Source organism: Rhinopithecus roxellana, chromosome 19, assembly GCF_007565055.1.
Source record: "Rhinopithecus roxellana isolate Shanxi Qingling chromosome 19, ASM756505v1, whole genome shotgun sequence".
NCBI lineage: Eukaryota > Metazoa > Chordata > Mammalia > Primates > Cercopithecidae > Rhinopithecus > Rhinopithecus roxellana.
Window position 1 is genome coordinate 78,125,521 of NC_044567.1, and position 20,455 is coordinate 78,145,975.

At 42.5% G+C, this 20,455-nt stretch overlaps 3 pseudogenes across 2 annotated transcripts; 1 reads left to right on the forward strand and 2 right to left on the reverse strand.

The window, feature by feature from the left end:
* Positions 1-1,429: 1,429 nt before the first annotated feature.
* LOC104675497 lies at positions 1,430-3,273 on the reverse strand (annotated as a pseudogene).
* Positions 3,274-5,269: 1,996 nt separating this feature from the next.
* LOC104675496 lies at positions 5,270-20,203 on the reverse strand (annotated as a pseudogene). Its single transcript, XR_004055100.1, has 12 exons — positions 19,850-20,203; positions 19,418-19,549; positions 15,733-15,830; positions 15,447-15,584; positions 12,466-12,554; positions 11,061-11,329; positions 10,709-10,803; positions 10,345-10,608; positions 9,735-9,973; positions 9,304-9,485; positions 7,436-7,585; positions 5,270-5,615 (listed from the first exon to the last, which is right to left on the reverse strand). The product of XR_004055100.1 is annotated as an importin subunit alpha-1-like (transcript).
* Positions 6,094-7,241, forward strand: LOC115894878 (annotated as a pseudogene). The gene has a single exon (XR_004055099.1). The product of XR_004055099.1 is annotated as a U5 small nuclear ribonucleoprotein 200 kDa helicase pseudogene (transcript).
* Positions 20,204-20,455: the final 252 nt, after the last annotated feature.

Sequence of the window (20,455 nt, forward strand, 5' to 3'; positions counted from 1 at the left end):
AACTGTCCCAAATATTTAGGAGGAACTGAGCGTTTACAGACACGAGAATTAGCTTTCAAACTAGGCCAACAACATGTTGTTTAACATACAAGTGCTCAAAATTAAATTGTACTTCTGCCCTCAAAAAACCCTAGTTGATAGCTTGGGTGTTTCTTATCATCTTTATTAGCTGGGGTTATGAAACTTAAATGGGTGATGTTGCTGAAACACTTTTCTCTAACACTTTCCCATGGGGAGTTGGAGGCTGCATGATTTGGCCGGGTTTTGTTCATCACAAATTAGGTCAACAGCCCAATCCCAAAAGAAAGCACCATTAATGAAATGACATGTTTCAAGGGCTTTCCAGAATCAGTCCACCGGGTTTTGGCAAGCTCCAGCAAGGGTGGAGAGGGTAAAGGACAGCCAGGTCTTAATGGCCTTCTGAACTTGGGTCCTGTATCTGACAAGGTTTCCAATGGTTCATATGAACAAAACTGACTTTGCTCTTACTGCCGTTATGCAATTAAAGAGGCCAAATGCTGAAATAAAAATCTTACTTAACAGTGAGGATTTACAGTAACAAAAAATTATCCCAAGTTTTTTCTTCAGTGATGATGCAGTCACAGAAAGACTGAGGATGAGAGAAAAAAAAAATCAACATTAGGAAACAGAATGTTGATTTCCTTTGTTCTAAAAATAATCAAGTAGCTTGATTATTTTTAGCCAAAATGCAACATAGCAATGAAAGAATCAATACTTCGTGAAATGTTGCACGCTGATGTCCAATCTTTTAATGTTATCTTTTAAGATTATTTCAACAAGCAAAATAAGTGTTAGCAGTTTTTACTTTGATAATTGCCAGATGATATTAGGACTATTACCTCTCCTCTCTTGCTTACAACAAAAACAAATACAAAAATGAAAGTTATAGGTAAAGATATGTAATTTATCAAATTTTTTTTTTTTTTTTTTTGAGATGGAATCTTGCTCTTGTCATCCAGACTGGAGTTCAGTGGTGCAATCTTGGCTCACTGCAACATCCACCTCCCGCCCCCACACCCAGTTAATTTTTTGTATTTGTAGTAGAGACAGGGTTTTGCCATGTTGGGCAGGCTGGTCTTGAACTCCTGACCTCAGATGATCTGCCTGCCTCGGCCTCCCAAAGTGCTGGGATTAAAAGCGTGAGCCACCATGCCTAGCCTATCAAAGTATTTTTTTCTTTTTTTTCCTTTTTTTGTTTAATTTATTGAAGACCACCTCCTTACAATTTCCAGAGAGAAAATACAAAACAAGAAACAGACTTGATTTCAAATACATAACCAGGTGCTGGAGTTTAAAGCATTACTGATAACACTGTTACAGAAGGACAGCTTACTCCAGGGCACTTCAGTATTCCTGAGGAGTAAACATGATTTCTCCTGTCCTCCCACTGGGATGTTCTCAAGTGAAGTCACTGCTCCTGCTCGTTGACATATTTTCCATATAGAAGACATGGAGCCTGGAAATCATGCTGACAGTTGGAGTAAGCCATTCCTAATCCCGTGCCAGAACTGAAGGCTAATGGCCACATTCTTTCAAAGAAGGTAAGTGAGAAAACAATTCCTAATCCAAAACCAGTACCTATCTTCACCACCGCATCTGCCAGGCACCAGTCCCACTTCCTGCCAACCACCCGTGCCTCCAGCTTTCCTCTCCGCCGGCCCCACACTCTGTAACACTATCAAAGTCTTAAATGACATTTCAAACTGCTAGATGGCTGGGCACGGTGGCTCATACCTGTAATCCCAGCACTTTGGGAGGCCAAGCCGGGTGGATCACTTGAGGTCAGGAGTGTGAGACCAGCCTGGCCAACATGGCAAAACCCCATCTCTAATAAAAATACAAAAGTTAGCCTGGTGTGGTGGCAGGCACTTGTAATCCTGGCTACTCGGGAGGCTGAGGCAGGAGAATCGCTTAACCTGGGAGGTGGAGGTTGCTGTGAGCCAAGATCGCACCACTGCACTCCAGTCTGGGCGACAAGAGTGAAACTCTGTCTCGAAAAAAAGAAAAGAAAAGAAAAGAAAAGAAAAGAAAAGAAAAGAAAAGAAAAGAAAAGAAAAGAAAAGAAAGAAACCCCATCTCCACTAAAAATACAAAAATTGGCGGGTGCAGTGGCTCACGCCTGTAATCCCAACACTTTGAGAGGCTGAGGCCGGCGGATCACGAGATCAGGAGATCGAGACCATCCTGGCTAACATGGTGAAACCCCATCTCTACTAAAAATACAAAAAATTAGCTGGGCATGGTGGTGGGTGCCTATAGTCCCAGCTACTCGGGAGGCTGAGGCAGGAGAATGGCGTGAACCTGGGAGGTGGAGATTACAGTGAGCCGAGATCATGCCACTGCACTCCAGTGTGGGAGACAGAGCGAGACTCCGTCTCAAAAAAAAAAAAAAAAGAAAGAAAAGAAAAATTAGTCAAGTGTGGTGGAGGGAGCCTGTAGTCCCAGCTACTCGGGAGGCTGAGGCAGGAGAATCGCTTGAGCCCGGGAGGCTGAGGTGAGCCAAGATCATGCCACTGAACTCTATCCAGCCTGGGCAACAAGAGCAAGACTCCGTCTCAAAAATAAATAAATAAATAAATAAAAAAGAAAAAAGAAAGAGATTTCAAACTGCTAGGAAACTAAAAATGTTGGTACATTAATAAATCACTGGCAATTTAGACGTTAACACTACAAGAGGGAGAAGTTGGTGGCTACATAATGTTTTTATCGTGACTTTTACAAATCAAGCTGGTTATAAAGTCATTCTGTCATTCTCAAAGATATTAAGTTACCCACATATAAATTAAATAAAAATCTCCCAATGCCTCTATGGATCTAACGACTCCAAGGAAACTAGCATGTTAAGCATTTTATCTAAAATATGAAAAAAAACTTTTTTGGAAACCAGCTATCTCCTGCTCATTACCTCACTATTGAGTCATGCCTCCTTTAACAAATCCAGACCTTACACTTTCTATCCTTTTACATCAGTCCCTCTGAAGCCATTAAAACTCTCCCATGTTAAAGCAAAAATCTAGGATGTCCAGGTTTACTTCCCCATCACCTTTTCTCAAGCTGAAGACTTTTGGATTCAGTATCCAAGAAGGGACTCGAGTTGGGGAGAGGAAGCGAGGAGCAAGTAAGTAGGAAAGGAAGGGCCGTCTGTACCGTTAATGTCTCTTCCCCCTTCCCTTTATGGGAGCCTTTGTACAGGAAAAGCTGAGAAAGTAATCAATGGTTCCAAACAACATGCTCTATGCTTACGAGGACCATGTGTAACACAGGGGTTTAGTGTTCCATTTTATTTTTTGTGTTTTTTTTTTTTGTTTGTTTTTGTTTTGTTTTTGAGACAGGGTCTCATTCTGTCTCCCAGGTTGGAGTGAAATGGCACGATCTCAGCTCACTGCAACCTCCGCCACCCAGGTTCAAGCGATTCTTCTGCCTCGGCCTCCCAAGTAGCTTACAGGCACCCACGACTGCATCCCACTAATTTTTGTTGTGTGTGTGTGTGTGTGTGTGTGTGTGTGTGTGTGTGTGTGTGTGTGTTTTGAGACGGAGTCTTGCTCTGTCGCCAAGGCTGGAGTGCAGTGGCCGGATCTCAGCTCACTGCAAGCTCCGCCTCCCGGATTTACGCCATTCTCCTGTCTCAGCCTCCCGAGTAGCTGGGACTGCAGGCGCCCGCCACCTCGTCCGGCTAGTTTTTTGTATTTTTTTAGTAGAGACGGGGTTTCACCAGGTTAGCCAGGATGGTCTTGATCTCTTGACCTTGTCATCTGCCCGTCTCGGCCTCCCAAAGTGCTGGGATTACAGGCTTGAGCCACTGCGCCCGGCCGTGTTTTTTTTTTTTTTTTTTTTCGAAGTAGAGACAGGGTTTCACCATGTTGGCCAGGCTGGTCTCAAACTCCTGACCTCTAGTGATCTGCCTGCCTCAGCCTCCCAAAGTGCTGGGATCACAGTCGTGAGCCACCGCACGCGGCCTAGTGTCCCATTTTAGCAACTTGGCTGTAGGGGGTGCTTCAAATAAGTATTAGCCAGTGCTCTATACCTAAACAAGGTAAGGATTAAACATCATTCCATGGAAGGATTTTAAAATGCCAACTGTTACCTGCAAAAGGCAAAATATATTTATATGCATGTTGATGAACTAGGGGAAGAAAATCCTCGTGTTTGTAGCCAAGAAGGTAAATGGAGACTTGTTGCAGTATATTACTACTGACTTGAAAAGATGTCTTGGCTGAGCACGGTGGCTCACGCCTGTAATCCCAGCACTTTGGGAGGCCAAGGCAGTGGATCATGAGGCCAAGAGATGGAGACCATCCTGGCCAATATGGTGAAGCCCCATCTCTACTAAAAATACAAAAATAAGCTGGGTGTGGTGGCACACACCTGTAATCCCAGCTACTCGGGAGGCTGAGGCAGGAGAATTGCTTGAACCCAGGAGGTGGAGGTTGCAGTGAGCATTTCACTTAAAGACTTATGTGATACTACTGTAGTTAACACTTTGTGGTTTCTACTCAGAATCCATTGCCTGTTCCAGTGACAGCACATTCCTTAAGAGTGGTGGCTATCAGCTGGATGCGGTGGCTCACACCTATAATTCCAGCACTTTGGGAGGCCAAGGTGGGTGATCATGAGGTCAGGAGTTCAAGAGCAGCCTGGCCAAGACAGTGAAACCCCATCTCTACTAAAAACACAAAAATGAGCCGGGCGTGGTGGTGGGTGCCCGTAATCCCAGCTACTCAGGAGGCTGAGGAAGAGAATCTCTTAAACCTGGGAGGCAGAGGTTGCAATGAGCCAAGATCGTGCCACTGCACTCCAGCCTGGGCGACAGAGCGAGACTCCATCTCAAAAAGAATAGTGTCTATCAACCTACACTGTACAGGAGCCCTTGGGAATTACATTTTTAAAAAGGACCCAAGGTGGACCCTCGCGCCCCTCATCAACTAAACAGAACTGGGTACTTTCCCAGGTGAGGCCCGTGTGCAGCCATGATTGACCTTGAAATCCCATTCAGCCTTGAAGTTTGGGAGGAATGAATTCCGCTTGTAGCTCCAGGAGAGATTTATGATTAAATTTAAGGTGTTTAGCCCATCTCCCTGGCCAAGGAGACTTAAGGAGACACTGGCTGAGGGTTTCTGGAAAATGTTATTCATTCTTCTGTAAAAACTGCAGCCAGGACTACTCTGGTTCATCACACCAGTTTGGATGGGTTACCTTTCACCAGCGACACATTAAAGGCTCCAAATTAGAAAGCCACACACAGGCATGGTGAAGTAAAGAAAAGGGTGGACTTTAATGTTTATTTACAGGATGCTGCAAGATATGAAATTCCACATAGAAATAAGAAACCTAGTCAGAGGACAAGCTTCATACAGTATGTACAGTTGGAACTGTTCAAGTATAGTTTCAGTGTAAAAAGTGCTACAATAACAAACCACATTTAAAAAGAGTTCTTAGTAGAGAAACAATAAGACAAAATACCAAACATGGTACACAACAAATGTATGCCTCAGCTACGTGATCTAAAAGGTAAAGGTCCCAGGAGCCCCGTCCTCAACTTGGAAAGTGTAGCCTTCAGAGGTAGTTTCCGGCACAACGTTTTGATCTTCCTCTTCCTGGAAATATACTAAAAAATAAATATAAAAAGAATATAATTATTCCAAGCAGCAGCCTATCTAGAAGTCTGTATTTAATCTCTAGGTCTTGATCTGCATATTATACCTTTAATCCTGTATGATATCCTAGTATTTGAGATAGGGGAGGGAGGGTCTCTGAAACTTTGCCAATTCATGAGTGCCTGGGGAGTTGCGGGGACCGGGGGTAAGGAATGCTACTACAGTAACAGAAACAGGCCGAGATTTTTTTCTTCCCCAACTGTCACTTTTCAATAGGAAAAGACTGTATTAGGCCCAGAGCACGGCGGTGGGTTTGGCCTACTTCTCTATTACCTCCTACAATGACACCCACTAACTTACCCTCCAGATAGTCTAAGATTCTCAAGGCTATCCATTTGAAACCAATCTGGTGACTTTTAAAATCTCACCTCAATGCCAAGACCAAGGTTCGAGGGCTTACTGAGATCATCTCCAATGCAGCAGAGTACGTAGAACATTCCCATCTGGCACCATGAAGACAACTTCCTGAGGCAGTTGGCTCAGAAGGTCCCCCACAAGCTGAATAACCCTAAGTTCAATGATCTACACATCAAGGCCAACTTGCTCCTGCAGGCTCACCTGTCCCGCATGCAGCTGAGTGCTGAGTTGCAGTCAGATACGGAGGAAATCCTTAGTAAGGCAATCCGGCTTATCCAGGCCCGCGTGGATGTCCTCTCCTGCTATGGGTGGCTCAGCTCTGCTGTGGCAGCTTTGGAACTGGCCCAGATGGTCACTCAAGCCATGTGGTCCCAGGATTCATACCTGAAGCAGCTGCCACACTTCACCTCTGAGCATATCAAACGTTGCACAGACAAGGGAGTGGAGAGTGTTTTCGACATTATGGAGATGGAGGATGAAGAATGGAACGCATTGCTTCAGCTGACTGACAACCAGATTACAGATGTGGCTCGCTTTTGTAACCGCTACCCTAATATCGAACTATCTTATGAGGTGGTAGATAAGGACAGCATCCGCAGTGGCAGGCCAGTGATGGTGCTGGTGCAGCTGCAGTGAGAGGAGGAAGTCACAGGCCCCGTCATTGTGCCTCTCTTCCCACAGAAACGTGAAGATGGCTGGTGGGTGGTGATTGGAGACACCAAGTCCAGTAGCCTCATCTCCATCAAGAGGCTGGCCCTGCAGCAGAAGGCCAAGGCGAAGTTGGACTTTGTGGCCCCAGCCACTGGTGCCCGCAACTACACTCTGTACTTCATGAGTGACACTTACATGGGACGTGACCAGGAGTACAAATTCAGTGTGGATGTGAAAGAAGCCGAGACGGACAATGATTCAGACTGAGTCCTGAGGCATTTACTCTTGGGTAAAGGAGAGTTGAGCCTGAATTAGGAATGTGTACATTGTAAGGATCCTGGTGGTTATGGGGACCAGGTCTGTGGGCCCGACATCTGGCCAGCCAGGCCTAGTGCTGTCCCCGCCCACCTCCACTTCCTTTTTCCTTGTTCACACTCTGGATCCAGTGACAGCAGGGGTCATGGGTCAAGCATAAATCATATATAGCATTTTCAGGCATGTTACTGGTAGTTCCTTTTGAGTCTGACATTCTAATAAAATAATTTGTAGAAACCAAAACATAAAAAATAAAAAGATTTTATTACTATCAAGCCAAACATCAGAGGGGCAAATAAATACATTACGTCCTATGTACACTGATATTTTACTATATTTAACAAAGATATGAAGCTCATTTTTAAAATTATGAGGGAAAAAAGGGCTTGACTTTAGATGTTTCCAAGTTATTATTAATATTACCATCCATTACTCACCTCTACAGAGAAATACTTCTCAATTAAGCTTAACGAAGCCTTATACACAGACTCATTTTCATGGTTTTGTAGAGCTTCAATTTTGTCTAAGCCTCCACATTCTTCAATCATTATACTAAGTTTCTCAGTTTCACCTAGTTTCTCAGCAGCCTAAAAAAAAAAAAAATCCAAGTTTACTGGTGTATACTCTGAATGTTTTAATGAAGAAAGCATTGAAAATTTTGAATTTTGATATGTCAGGCAGAAATAAGCACCTTAATAGTTCCTTCATCAAGCATATCATAGTTTTATGTCCATTTTATATTTTGTTGAAACTCAACGTGATTGGATCTATACCTGCTTTTAGCACTACTTCAACTGGAGCCAAAGATCTTACAATCAATAGCTCTCAACCTTTTCTATGTATCAAAATCACGTGGGCAACTTTTAAAACACACTACATTCCAGTCCAACTGGTCTGCTATGGGAACAGGGGCTTATTGTTCTGTAAAAAATCCTTTATCATCACAAGGTGTAGTCAAGGAGTCAAAGGCAAAGATGGCCTGTGGAGTGCTAAACTAAATGTCTGACCAGAATGTGTGTTGGTATTAAGGATTTATTGGGCATATGGAATGGTATGTAGGTTAGTTTCTCTTTAAATTTTCAACTTTTAAGAGACACATAAATATCTATAGATGAAATAGCAGATTTACTTGAAAATAACTTAGGGGATTAGATGAGGGGAAGAAGAAATACTGGCCACATATTGACAAATTATTTATACGCAGTGACAGATATGCCAGCATCCATTATTGTAGGCTCAATTTTTTTTTTTTTTTTTTGAGACAGAGTTTCACTCTTGTTGCCCAGGTTGGAGTGCAATGGCACGATCTTGGCTCACTGCAACTTCTGCCTCCCAGGTTCAAGTGATTCTCCTGCCTCAACTCCTGAGCAGCTGGAATTACAGGCGACTGCCACCACATCCGGCTCATTTTTTGTATTGTTAGTAGAGTCAGGGTCTCACTATGTTGGCCAGGCTGGTCTTGAACTCCTGACCTGATGATCCACCTGCCTCGGCCTCCCAAAGTGCTGGGATTACAGGCATGAGCCAGCACACCCAGCCTGTAGGCTCAACTTCTATATGTAAAAATCTCTAGAATCCAAAGTTGATGAGAAGGGCTTACCTGCCACCAATCACTGTGATAAAGTGCCATATGCTGGTATGCTTGGATCAATTAGGGGTGGAACCAGAAGAAAAATATAATTAAGTCATTCAGAATTTTTTTTTTTTTTTTGAGACAGTTTCACTCTTTTGTCCAGACTGGGGTGAAGTGACGCAATCTTGGCTCACTGCAACCTCCACCCCCCCGCCCAGGGTTTAAGCAATTCTCCTGCCTCAGCCTCCTGAGTAGCTGGAATTATAGGTGCCCGCCACCATGCCTGGCTAATTTTTGTATTTTTAGTAGAGACAGGGTTTCGCTATGTTGGCCAGGCTGGTCTCGAACTCCTGACCTCAGGTGATCCACCCTCCTTGGCCTCCCAAAGTGCTGGGATTACAGGCATGAGCCACTGCGCCAAGTCATTCAAATTTAATTTCACCAAAATTCAGTAGAAAATTGGGACATTAAATCAACCAAGTGAACAGGTGTGATGAGTCCACATAAGCGCCCGACTTCGATTCAGGTCCCATCATCCACTTGTCATCTCTTTTATATCTTTGATAATGCCTGCCACATTTTTAATCAAAGGTGTGGCCCACCTAAACAGGCTTTCCGAATCTTTGGCTTACTAGTGAGTAAACTTACAACAGCTGCCCTCTCCCAGGTCTAAATAGTAAACTGATTATTATCAAGTCCAAATTCAAACAAAGCCACCTTGATAGGACTTACATGAAAGATATTTGAAATGGCATCCAGGATAATAGAATAATCTTGGTATCTTTTGCAGTTAAGAGGTTCATCAACGGTTCTATTATGCCACAGTGGACGAGGTACACAATCTGTTCAACTGTTCCACCACTAATGTAGTTGGTCACGGCCCATACAGCCTCCTTTTGTGTCTTAAAATCTGCCTATTCAACATAAGGAAATGGTTTTATTTCAGAACAGTTGCACAAATAAGATTCCAAGAGTACTTTTTCACAAAAACAATGACTGAAAGGACCAAGGTTCTATCCAACCTTAAGTGAAAGGGGTTCCTGGGTATTTTTCAGCAAAGGACTCCAAGTAGAACCCAAGATTCTTGCACATGAAGAAGCTTATCAAGCAGAGCTTTCTATAAATACTAAAAATGACTTGATTAAATCCTAAGACTTAATTACCTTAGAGAGAACACTAACAAGGAATGGAATGGGACTAATCCATGATTCACAACTTACTGTATCTGGTCCTGATGGCCAGCTGTGATGTCTGACATTGTCCATGTAGCTTCCTTCTGAATGTTAGTTTTGGGGTTGGTGAGCAGGCTGGGAAAGACAGCGAGTGCTCCTGCATCAGTCACAACCTGAGTCTGTTCATCTGTACCAGTGACAATATTCCCTATGGCTCTTAAGGCAGGAGTCTGAAAAGGAAAAATTGTTGATGCTGGTTACCTTATTTTTTCTCAGCACTTCAGAAATTCTGTACCCAGGCAGGAGTGCAATGGCATGATCTCGGCTCACTGTAGCCTCCGCCTCCTGGGTTCAAGCAATTCTCCTGCCTTGGGATTAAAGTGCATGCCACCACGTCCAGTTAATTTCTTTGTATTTTTAGTAGAGATGGGGTTTCACCATGTTGGCCAGGCTGGTCTCGAACTCCTGACCTCAGCTGATCCACCTGCCTCAGTCTCCCAAAGTGCTGGGATTATACGGGATTATACAGGCGTGAGCCACCGCGCCCAGCCCTGACCATGCTTCTTATACTTATGTCCTAATCTACAAGTAAATAATTTACCACAATTGGCAATTCAGAAGCTCCTAGAAGCTTCACAAGTTGGGGCACAACTCCTGTTTCCACGACCATGTCAATTCGTTCATTCAGACCGTCAGTAAGGTAGGAAATAGCCCAGCAGGTATCTGCTAATACTTCTGGGTCATCATGATGCAGGAGCCGAACTAAGGTAGGAAGAATCTGCTCAACAGCATCTATCGGGGGTGCAGGATTCTTGTTGCGGCAAAGATTTGAAAGTGTCCAGGTAAGATTACGTAAGTAGCCACACTAGGGGAAATAAAATAGGCAATGAGAGGTTCTGTCTTTTGAGAAGATGGGGGAAATTAGAATGAAGAAGTGAGTAACTTTATTCATGTTAGTAACTTACTGCTAAAGATGACATATCAGGAACCGCAAGGAGAGCCAACAGTGGGTCAACTGCACCATACTTAATAACCAAGTCTCGGAACACTGAGCCGTCACCTGAAAAAAAAGGCAAGATTAATTTTATTACCTTGTCCAACACCATCAACGTTCAGTGACTGAATGCACCAGCAAAAACTCCCAAACGTACTTAGATGCCCCTCTGCTGCCTTTGTAAAGACGACACTTTCATTCCTAATAACGGCTTGAAAGCAAGCTCAAAACTTGACGAAGTCGCTATTACTTATAACAAAGGCCTTTCTTCCAACGCATTACGCTTAGATACATTCAGTCAAAAGAACGTCAAGTCCAAGTACCTGCAATGTTTCCTAGAGCCCAGACGGCTTGTTCACTGATGTGAGCATGGGGAGATGCCAACAGAGAGATGAATGCTGGGATGGCACCTCCATCTACCACAGCCTTGGTCTGTTCTGATGTCCCAGAAGCAATGTTTGTGAGTGCCCAAGCAGACTCAAACTGAATGGGACTACAATCAGTTCTGCCCAAGAAGGACACAAATTTTGGAATCAAACCAGCCCAGATTATGCTATCTATGGAGGGCTGTTTTCCTCTAGAAAGTAGTTTCCTAAAGGGGAACAAAAAGAAAAAAGTTGAAAGTGATTAAGAAAAGGAGTTTGTGTAAAAACCAATTTAAAATACAATTCAAGAGTTTAGAACTTCAGACAACCTTTTAAGTAAATCACTAAATGCTGAGACATTCTGGAAACTGAGAGAAGCTGAACAGATTACATGTACAGTACTATGTATGTGGTATAATTAACTATCATTTTTCCAAAAATTAATGTTGATTACCCTCCTCTGCAGCCCTGCAGAACTCTTCTACAGATCCTGTCACTTTTTAAAAAAACTTTTGACAATCTGACAGGGTTATACTCTCATTATTAATTGAATTTGTTCTCCCTGATAGTTGTGGTTAAGCACTTTTTGCTTTTTTGAGACAGGATCTCACTCCACCCAGGCTAGAGTGCAGTGCCACGATCACAGCTCACTGCAGCCTCGACCTCCTGGGCTCAAGTGATCCTCCCACCTCAGCCTCCTTAGTAGCTGGGACTACAAGTGTGTACCACCACACCTGGGTAATTTTTTTTATTTTTCATAGAGACGGGGGTCTCACCAGGTTGCCCAGGCTGGTCTCAAACTCCTGGGCTCAAGTAACCCACCCTTTGGCCTCGCAAAGTGCTGGGATTATAGGCATGAGTCACTGCGCCCAGCCTAGAACTTTTTAATCATTTACCATTGAAATTTGTTCTGTCAAGCTATAAAAATTATTAATCCTTTCTATTATATCATAACTATCTGTGTATGATGGGAGGCAAAGGTCAAATTATACTTACCTCCTAAATGGATCTATCATTCTAAATACATGTCTCAATCCCACTTACTATTTATTTCTTCCTTTCCCTGCCAGTGACCTGAAACATTACTTTGATAAAAACTTTATGGGCAGGTGCAATGGCACACACCTGTAATCCCAGCACTTCAGGAGGCTGAGGTGAGAGAATTGCTTGAACCCAGGCATTCGGGACCAGCCTGGGAATAGCAAGGCTGCCCTCTCAAAAAAATTAATAAATAAGAAACTATTTGGCTTATGGCTGGCTGACCTAATCTTTCCTTACGCTGTCTGTCCATTCCTGCCTACCCCCCAAAAAATCTAAAAACACGAATTTGTTAGGTTACCCATGCTATCACAGACAGACTTACCTGGCAGCTGAAGTAGCTTGGAGTTGATTTTCCACATTGCTGCTATTTACACCTTTGACAATGTCATCAACAGACCAATTTACAGTGCCCTAGAAGAAAAATGAAATTTTGCACCTTATCATTAAGATTAAATACAAACAATAAAATCTACACTTACCACTGTGAAGGCAAGTATAAACATTGTTGGGCTTATAGCCAGCTACTAAAAATTTAGCCCTACATTTAATTTTGCCTGTTAAATATTCATTATTTTATATGTAGAACAGTTTCCAAACTTGGTGTCAGGACTCACTGGAGTCTCAAGTTATGGAATATCCAAGTGTTTTGTTGCTAAAAAAGGCAGCTTTGAACAATTTAAAAAACGAACTAGAAGGCCAGGCACGGTGTCTCACACCTGTAATCCTAGCACTTTGGGAGGCTCAGGAGGGAGGATGGGTTGAGCTCAGGAGTTCAAGACCAGCCTGAGCAACATAATGAGACCTCCCCACCCTACAAAAAAATTTTTAAAAAAATTATCCAGGCACGGTGGTGTGCGCCTGTCACCATGCAAGACCTTGTCTCAAAAAAAAAAAAAAAAAAAAAGAGCAAACTGAAGATTATTCCCACATTAATCTCAATCACTTGCATTCAGATATACTTTGAGAGAGAAAGACATGAAGTTATAAGCAACATTCTGAGGATTTTCATATCTAATTTTATAATCTATGTATGCCCACGGTTGAGTGTTGTTGCAAATATAAATGTGTTATGTGTGGCCAGGCTCAGTGGCTCACACCTGTAATCCCAGCACTTTGGGAGGCCGAGGTGGGTGGATCACCTGAGGTCAGGCATTCGAGACCAGACTGGGAAACATGGTGAATCCCCATCTCTACTACAAATGCAAAAATTAGCCAGGCATGGTGGCGGGCCCCTGTAATCCCAGCTACTCAGGAGGAGGTGGCAGGAGAATCGCTTGAATCCAGGAGGCAGAGGCTGCAGTGAGCTGAGATCACGTCACTGCACTCCAGCCTGGGCAGCAGAGCAAGTCCCATCCCCTGCACCCTATAAAAAAAAAAAGTTTTATGTTGTGAATCACAGTAGAAAGGAGGTTTGAGAACCAGTGCTACCCGTAATTTAAAAAGACAGTACCCCTGTCTCTCCAGGAGCTTGATGCCTCACAGAGGAAATGTGACAAGCAGACAAACAGCGTAAAACAAGTGGTAAATAGATGGGCTACACAGCATTTACTCCCCATTTTGGGTACAGAACCAGGGCGCTAGAGAATCCTGGGAAAGGAGTGTCTTTCCTGCTAGGCTAAGGAGTGCTATAAGGAGAAGATGAGCTTTGAATATTACTCACCTCTATTAGTGTTAGTATCCTAGAAATAGAACATAGGTAGTATTTAATTAAAAAAAAAAAAAAAAAAGATAAACATGGAGTGCTAAAAGGCTAAAGGAAGCATAATGTGGCTGCGTGCAGTGGTTCATACCTGTAATCCCAGAATTTTGGGAGGCCGAGGTGGGCGGATCACCTGAGGTCAGGAGCTTGACACCAGCCTGGCCAACATGGCGAAACCCCGTCTCTACTAAAAAAAAAAGAAAATTAATTGGGCATGGTGGTGTGTGCCTATAATCCCAGCTAATCGGGAGGTTGAGGCACAAGTATTACTTGAATCCGGGAGGCAGAGGTTACAGTGAGCCAAGATGGCACCATTGCACTCCAGCCTCAATGACAGAGTGAGGCTTTGTCTCAAAAAAAAAGAAAAAAAAAAAAAAAAAAAAAAGGAAGCATATTGAGCATATTGTGAGAAAAAGAAGTAGGAAAGTGCCCAGTTATCTTTGGAAGATGAAAGATAAATTTGAGAATCTAAGATAGGTCTACTTTGTGGAAGGCCTTCATGGAGTATGGATGATGATGATGATGATGATGATGATGATGATGATTATTTAGACAGAGTTTTGCGCTTGTTGCCCAGGCTGGAGTGCAGTGGTGCAATCTTGGCTCACTGCAACCTCCGCCTCCCAGGTTCAAGCGATTCTCCTGCCTCAACTTCCCAAGTAACTGGGATTACAGGCACCCACCACCACGCCCAGCTAATTTTTTTGTGTCTTTAGTAGAGATAGGGTTTCACCACGTTGGCCAGGCTGGTCTCAAACTCCTGACCTCAGATGATCTACCCACCTTGGCCTCCCAAAATGCTGGGATTACAGGTGTGAGCCACCGTGCCTGGTCAGAGTATGGATTTTTATTTTTAGAGACAGGGCACAGAAAGAAGGAAATGATAAATTAGGAGGCTACTGTAAATATTTCAGGAGGAAAGTCCTGAACAAAGCTGGTGATAAATACAAAAAAAAAAAAAAAAAAAAAAAATAGAGACTAACAAAAATAGCAGAAATAAACCAGAAATGGGCTGGACGTGGTGGCTCACACCTGTAATTTCAGCACTTCAGGAGGCCCAGGTGGGCAGATAACAAGGTCAGGAGTTCAAGACCAGCCTGGCCAACATGGTGAAACCCTGTCTCTACTAAAAATACAAAAATTAGCCAAGCGTGGTGGTGCGTACCTGTTATCCCAGCTACTTGGGAGTCTGAGTCAGGAGAATTGCTTGAAACTAGGAGGCGGAGGCTACAGTGAGCCAAGATTGTGCCACTGTACTCCAGCCTGGGCAACAGAGCAAGACTCCATGTAGGAAAAAGAAAAAAGAAATAAACCAGAAACTGGTTGGCTCTGGACACAGTGGTCAGGTCAAGGTACCCAGCTAGCAGCTAGAAATGCAGGGAAGTCTGAAGGAAGGTCAGAGCTAAAGGAAGATCCTAAATCAGCTTCAGTGGATTATGGAAGGCAGGAAAGAAGACAATTACTAATTGCGAACAGAGAAAAAGATCTTCACAGATAGTTACAACCATAAGACTAGAAATGTTAAGTTTACTTGAATTTCTAAGAAAAGTTCCTACTGATTTTCTGGATTTCACATAACTCATACACTAAAATACATTTTTTACCTGGTTGTTGCGGTTTTCCTGCAGCAGAGAAGTAGCAACATCAGGAAATGAGCTTACGTTTCTCCTCTTCAGCATCTGGTCATCCTTCTTAGCTTTCCTCAGCTCCACACTGACCTCTATTCTGCGACGCCTCATTTCCTTGAGAAAAGACAACGTACCGTTTCACCTATCACATCAGTTTTTGTTGCTAAGTGAGGGCATTTTTTAAAAATCCCTAAGTTTTCACCCCTTTCCAAATGTCCTCCCATTTAAACACCACCACAGGAAAGCAACAGAAGGTACTCACTGTACTGTCTTTTCCCTTGTTCTTGAATCTGTGAAGACGGGCAGCTGGTGTATTAGCATTCTCGTTGGTGGACATGGTTATGAGACAAAGGGAGAAAGCTAAAAGGTGAGGAAGAGAAAAAATATTTCCTTTATCATTTTCCTTTGTCAATAATAGTACCAAATAAGAATTGAATTATCAAGCATCTACTGAATCCACACCTGTATACTAGAGAGGGGATCACCATGTTTTCAGCACTATGAAATAGCTTTACCCAAAGGGGAACTGTCCCCCTTCCCTCTGAAGGGCTGAGACTTCCTGGAGAGGGCTGTCCATCAGAAATAGAATGCAAGCTATATAAATAGAAATTTCCTAGTAGTCATTTTTTGTTTTGCTTTGTTTTGAGACAGAGTCTCACTCTGTCGCCCAGGCTGGAGTGCAGTAGCATGATCTCGGCTCACTGCAACCTCTGCCTCCCAGGTTCAAGTGATTCTCCTGCCTCAGCCTCCCAAGTAGCTGGGACTATAGGCGTGCGCCACCATATCCGGCTAAGTTTTTTATTTTTATTAGAGATGGGATTTCGCCATGTTGGCCAGGTGGGTCTCAAACTCCTGACCTCAGGCGATCCACCCACCTCGGCCTCCCAAAGTGCTGGGATTATAGGCATGAGCCACCACGCCCAGCCAAAAAAAATTCAAAATTAAAAAAAAATAAATAAATCATAATGAACTTAGACAAAAATACCTTCTTGGCATCTAATGAGATGATCAAAAGGTTTCCTTTCTTTGACTTTTTGCTTTTTGAGACAGTGTATTGCTCTGTTGCCCAGGCTGGAGTGCAGTAGTGCGATCTCAGCTCATTGCAACCTCTGCCTCCCGGGTTCAAGCGAGTCTCCTGTCTCAGCCTCCTAGTAGCTGGGACTACAGGCGTGCACCACTTGCCCCACTAATTTTTGTATTTTTAGTAGAGATGGGGTTTCACCATGTTGACCAAGCTGGTCTTAAACTCCTGGGCTCAAGTGATCCACTCACCTTGGCCACCCAAAGTGCTGGGATTACAGGCATGAGCCACCAGGTCCAGCCTTTCTTTGACTTCTTAAAATAGTAGGGTATTAGTAATCTCCTAGTATTGGAGATTGGTGTCTAAGGTGAAGCCAGTTTAGCATGGTTTCTTATTCTTTAAATTTACTCCTGAATATATCTGCATCCCAATGTTTTGAGATTTCTTATAGACATACCTATTTGCTATTAATTATTATAATAAATATTAATAAAGGAGACAGGGTCATAATTTTCTATTTGTCTATTTCTATCAAGTTTTCTAACAGCTTCACACTAACAGAAACAATAATCTGTAAAATTTCCTCCTTTTTCTATTCTGGTAGAAAAGTTTAGAAAGAACTATCTGGTTCCCGAAACTTAAGAAAAACCTTGGGCCGGGCGCGGTGGCTCAAGCCTGTAATCCCAGCACTTTGGGAGGCCGAGACGGGCGGATCATGAGGTCAGGAGATCGAGACCATCCTGGCTAACCCGGTGAAACCCCGTCTCTACTAAAAAATACAAAAAACTAGCCGGGCGAGGTGGCGGGCGCCTGTAATCCCAGCTACTCGGGAGGCTGAGGCAGGAGAATGGCGTGAACCCGGGAGGCGGAGCTTGCAGTGAGCTGAGATCCGGCCACTGCACTCCAGCCTGGGCGACAGAGCGAGACTCCGTCTCAAATAAAAAAAAAAAAAGAAAGAAAAACCTTATGAAATCATCTGGTCCTGCCATCACCTTAATGACAGGTGCAGTGATAAACAACCAGAAATCCTTCTCCTGCCTGAGTGTGGCTTCTGCCCTACTAAGGACTGAGATCACTGTGGCGTCCTTCCCAACCCTTCCCCCACCCAAAGGGAGCTCGGTGGGCCCCTTTCTGTGGCGGTGGGGATGGAAGGTGGCGCACAATCAGGTGGGGACTTCTATTCCACCATCTTGCTTCACTCCTTCTGGGTGGACCCCTTTCTTTGTGGTTGTAGGAAACCTGAATACTGTATTAGTGGACCCTGTGAAGGCTTTAAAATTCTAAGTTCTAGTAAAAGAGAATCAGAAATATTGGTTAGTATACCTCTTTTTTTAATTCTTGATATTGGTTATTTGTGCTGTATTATTTTTCCCCCCTTGATAATCTTATCAGAGGCTTATAAAACATAATGGGATCTAAGGTATATTTTTCTATTTCATCACGTTTGCTCATCTTTAACATTTTCTTTCTTTAGGTTGGTTCCTTGAGATGTACCCCTAGCTAATTAATTTTCAGTTTTTCTTTTCTAACATAAGCATTAACGGCTAGCAACTTCTCCTAGGAAGTGTAATTGCATCTCACAAATTTCAATATATGTAGTACTTTCATGAACATCCAGATCAAAATGTTTTCTGGTTTTCATTATGATTTACATTTGAGCACTTATTTATTTAGAAGTATATTTCTTACATTTCAAGCATATAGCCCTTGCATTTCTTTAAAATTTTACAAATGTCTATATCCCTAAACAATACTGTAACATTGTGTCATCACACACGCTTTTAAACTCTACACATATGTATGTAGTATATACATTTTTCCTTATGTGTTTTTAGTGATGAAACTGTTTTCTCTTTTTAAAAATTTTTATTTTATTTTAGATTCAAGGAGTCTATGTGCACTGGGGGGAACTGGGTTTCTAGTTACTCATTACCCGTATAGTAAACACTGTACGCAATAGGTAATTTTTCAACCCTTGTGCCTCTCCCACCCTCTCCAAATGTTTTCATTCTATTGTAAACTTATGAGATTCAGTCTCGACACTTGTTGCTCTAGTGTGTTTTTCACTGCTACGTAACAGTCCATTATGAAATAACACAATTTAAACATGCCTGATTATGAGTACTTAGGAATTATTTCCAAATTTCACCATTATGAAATAATATTATAAGGAACACTCTGCTACAATGTCTCCTCATGTACACAGGGTAAAAGTTTCTCTACAGTATCAGGAAGGAGTCAAATTGCATTTTTAACTTTGTTTTTGTCAAACCATTCTCTAAAATGTTATAGCAACCATTGCACTAATTGCTCTGTTATCAGAAATGTATCATGACTATAATCCCAACAGTTTGGTAGGCTGAGGCAGGCAGGGCGCTTGAGCCTAGAGTTCGAGAACAGCCTGGGCAACATAATGAGACCCTGTGTCTACAAAAAATACAAAAATTAGCTAGGCATAGTGGAATGCGTCTGTAGTCCCAACTATTTGGGAGGCTGAGGTAAGAGGACAACCTTAGCTCAGGGAGGTCAGGGCTGCAGTAAGCTGTGATGGCACCACTGCACTCCAGCCTGGGTGACAGACAAAAAATTAGCCGGACGTAGTGGCGGGCACCTATAATCCTAGCTACTTTGGAGGCTGAGGCAGGAGAATCATTTGAACTCAAGAGGTGGAGGTTGCAGTGAGCTGAGATTGTGCCACTGCACACCAGCCCGGGCAACAGTGCAAGACTCTGTCTCAAAAAACAAAAAAAGAAAGAAAGAACTAATAATATTCATTCATGTTTTACAATTTATATAGGAAGAAAATGAGGCCAAAAGTAAAGTCTTTAATATGGTCTCTTAAATACATTAGCTTTCATTATTAATAGGCTAGTATTTCAAAAGGGAGTCCAATATTCATCATTTACAAGGCTTAGAATGCACTTACCTGGTATGTCCTAAAGATTCTCGCCATATTGGTAGCATCACAACTGGTTTAACTGCACACTCCAAAACGGCTAAAGCCAATGCAAATTCTCTGGGTTTGCTACACATCTGAACTGCCTTGATCCAATTTGCCCTGTATTTCAGAAGAAATGAAAGAAATTATTTCACTACATTGACCTTAAATTAAAAGCACAATAGTTGTAACTTTGGCCTCCGATTCCAGGGATAAAGACTCTGACTCCTAGAAATCCTCCAAATAGTGGTGTTGGTTCAGTAAGTTAGAAGTACACTCATGCCTCTAACGTCCTGTCTGTTGACCACATTGACTTCATTCAACTCATTGGTAATGACGTTTTCAAGCGCACATCTACAACAATCATTTTATAAACATTTAGTATATCTACAGCAATAAATTAACCTTAGTTTCCTTTACCTATGTGATGCCCAATTGGGATGAAGAAAGGATGAAGGGATGTTGTTTTCTAATTGGGTGATAGTCAGTCTCAGAGTAGATATAGTAAGAACTTTGGACCCATGGACAGAACCGTTCCATTTGAACTCTCCTGCTGGAGTCAGAGAATTTATGTGCAAGATGCCTTCTCTTATCATGATCTTCTCTGTGCTGGTGCTCATTCAAAGCAAATGAATTGGTGGAGTATTGATTGTGGTAGACGCGATACTTCCCTTCTTGACCCAATTTAAGATAATTGTTGATATTTCCTTTCATGACCACTTCCTTTTTGGTGCTCAACCGTGAAATTTCCCCTTGAGAGTTAACTACCAGTACCTGACCAAAAACATAAACAGACTGCATTATTTATGTCAATCAAAGATGTAAATTTCATCTGATCAACTGTCTTAGTAAGTTAAGATAAATAGAACTTTTGAAGTCTAAAAGCTAAGTTAAAAGTTAAAGCTAATTGTTTACAATTAAACAACCAAGATATGCCTGCAGAAAGAAAACTAACACATATTAAGTACCTATTACATGTTAGATACTATTTTTCACTTTCATGTATTAATATTTCAAATATACACA